Source organism: Schistocerca nitens, chromosome 6, assembly GCF_023898315.1.
Source record: "Schistocerca nitens isolate TAMUIC-IGC-003100 chromosome 6, iqSchNite1.1, whole genome shotgun sequence".
Lineage (NCBI taxonomy): Eukaryota > Metazoa > Arthropoda > Insecta > Orthoptera > Acrididae > Schistocerca > Schistocerca nitens.
This window is the reverse complement of record NC_064619.1, coordinates 604,320,922-604,324,093: the sequence shown is the minus strand read 5'-3', so window position 1 is coordinate 604,324,093 and position 3,172 is coordinate 604,320,922. Positions and strand designations below refer to the sequence as shown.

The 3,172-nt window shown below is 44.3% G+C and overlaps 1 pseudogene; it reads left to right on the top strand.

Annotated features, from left to right (window-relative positions):
* The first annotated feature begins 2,645 nt into the window (after positions 1-2,645).
* Positions 2,646-2,766, top strand: LOC126263859 (5S ribosomal RNA; annotated as a pseudogene).
* The last annotated feature ends 406 nt before the right edge of the window (positions 2,767-3,172 follow it).

Sequence of the window (3,172 nt, the reverse complement as noted above, 5' to 3'; positions counted from 1 at the left end):
TATTAACCTAGATGTAAAGAAGAAAAGGGAAAAGACTGAGCAACTGAGTGTGTATGTGGTGGCCACAGTACATTATGTTATTGGTACTTGTCGGAGTCCCACAGCGTGTTTCATACATTTAAGTGCCATATTTCAGTGTATCTATTCTTTCCTTTTCTTGTCTGAACATTTGAATGTATGAATGAGGTTGTGCAAGGATTTCAGTGTGTAGATCCGTGGGAGTATAGTAGTCTGTCACTGTGTCAGAGCAGCCAACTGTAGGAAACAGGTACCAGATAGCAAAGAGGTTTCTGTTTACCTTGGACGAACCTTTTGTATAGGTTGGCACCATAACAGGTGTTCTTCTAACCACTTCCGTAGGTACAGGGAGCGGTTTTTGGTTGGGGAGCGAATGCTCGCGGGGTGTTCCGTGGGACGCGAGACGGGCGAAACTCACTTTTCGATGAGAAGTTGATGCTGTGTTTTATGTAAGTTTTTCAAAGCTAGTCAAAGTATATATGAAAGTGGTATCTGTTTCCGAAAGAACAGATACCATTGATGACCATGCAGCTTCTCTAGAATGAAATGATTATCAAATAGACACCCTAGCTGCAAACAGGCGTTGATATACATCATTGGGGACATGTGAGCAGGAGATCCCCGGTTCGAGTCGCGGTCGGGGCACACATTTTCAACATGTCTCCAATGATATATATCAACGCCTGTTTGCAGCTAGGGTATCGATTAAATAATCATTTCATTCTAGTCAAAGTAACTGATTCCATTCGTCGTTCATAGTTTATTATCGTGTGTGAAAAATTTTACTTCCTAAATCGCGAGCGTTAAATACGTTAAAATCCAGGGACGGTGTAATCTATTGTTCAGTTGAACTGTTAATCAAACACGTGGAGCCGTGTTGAGTTTATCGTGATTTAGTTCATTTTGTTTAGTATCCCTTTCGCGAGAGCATGTATATTACGTTTGATTTGCGTGATTCTATGACTGAACTTTGTGCGATTCGTCTCACTTGGTAACTTTCTTTGTGCACACTTTTGTTTGTGAGGACCACGTGGTCGTGATCTAGTGAGAAAGTTTACGGTGCCAAGGCCATAGTGATCTTTCGCTGTAGAATATCTGAATTAATCATGATTCTTAATTATGCTTAATTTTTATAGCAATTCACTTCAAACAGAAATTTTATTCATTACCCCGCATGTTTAAATCAAGGGAGCAGCCCATCTTGCTACCCACTTGTGCTGTGGTGAACATTTTTAGTTGTTTTCCTTCCTGTTACTCTTTCAAGTGTTTGTGAATGTAAGTGTTCTTGATTAAACCATCCTTTGACTATTCCTCTTCTATAGATCATAGACCTTGCAGGGTACTCCGAAGTAGATGGGTTGTTTGGGGGAGGAGACCAGACAGCTAGGTAATCAGTCTCATTGGATTAGGGGAGGACGGGGAAGGATGTCAGCCGTGTCCTTTCATAGGAACCATCGCTGTATTTGCCTGGAGCGACTTCGGAAAATCACGGAAAACGTAAATCAGGATGGCCGGACGCGGGATTGAACCGTCGTCCTCCCGAATGCGAGTCCAGTGTGCTAACCATTGCGCCACTTCGCTCGGTCTCCGAAGTACAGTTCTAGGGTTAATTAATAGGCGACGTAATAGATTGCAGGCAACAGCAATCATCTTATTACTCACTATAGACGTTCATGTGTGTAATTAAATTTAGCGATCTGACAAATGTTCCTTTGCCAGAATTTTTGTGTACGCTCTCACTGCTAAAATTCGACTCCGTGCTTCAGCCAGCTCTGATGTACGGCACATCCTACAGCATTCCGTTTACGCGACAGTTGTATTGACGCCATACTTTACCCCCCCCCCCATATTCAGATTAATTGTAAAGATACCTTTCAACGTGAAGCAATATAATGGTTGACTCTTCTAGGATCATATGCTCTCGTGAATTTTAACAGTAGAACATACCATGTTGCAGAATGCCTCTCTTGCGGCGTCTGTTACTGGAGCTTTTTGATTGTCTCTGTGAAGCTTTCTTGCTTGTTAAATGATGTACCTGTAACGAAGCGTGCTGCTCTTTTTTCCTACCTTCTCTATTCCCTACAACAGGGGTACAGTGAGTCTCATCGTGGTTATTACTGTATAAGCTGGAGTCTACTTCTTGCTATATTATTTGTAATAAGTACTCGAACGCTTGCAGAAATGCAGGTTGAGTTAATCTTCTGTTTGTTGTGTGATCTTGTTCACTAATCATTTCGGATCCTGCCCAGCTTTCTTACGACAACAGCTGGCGCACGCCTCTGTAGCCCACCTCTGCTTACCGTTGTGTACAAGTCGAACATAACACTTCCAGTGATTGGTCTGCAGTTGTGTACTCACACATTGAAAGGCCTTTCTCTTTATGTATTCGCAGTACGCTACATTAGATTATGTTACACATCAATTGCCTTTCCTTGCACCAAGCCTCAGTGTTCTGCAGGTCCTCCAACATTTCGGTACAATTTTTAGATTAGCGTCTTCTCTGTATACAACACCGTCATCCCCAAAAAGCCTCGTAAAACTCCCGACAATATCTACTACTGCTTTCTTAATCTCCAGGTTGTCTCATGTTTACTAATCTAATTTTCGTAGGTCTGAATACAGTACGAGGCAACGGCCTCGCCGCAGCGGTTGCACCGGTTCCCGTCAGATCACCGAAGGTAAGCGCTGTTGGGCGTGGCCGGCACTTGGATGGGTGACCGCCGGGGCGGCCATGCGCTGCTGTTGCCAATTTTCGGGGTGCACTCAGCCTCGTGATGCCAATTGAGGAGCTACTCGACCGAACAGTAGCGGCTCCGGTCAAACAAAACCATCATAACGACCGGGAGAGCGGTGTGCTGACCACACGCCCCTCCTATCCGCATCCTCAGCCGAGGATGACACGGCGGTTGGATGGTCCCGATGGGCCACTTGTGGCCTGAAGACGGAGTGCTTGCTTTGCTTGAATACAATACGAGACACGCTCCAGATCAGGGCCCTGAAAGAAACTGTGGAGCAAGACAGTGCTTCGTTTTTTTCGCAGAAAGCTAATTTACTATAGCATCTTTCAATTCGTGTCACCTCGCTGTTCGATGACGACTTGTTTATTCTACATGTGCATGTATACTCTAAGAAGCACTGAGAAGTACAAGACAGA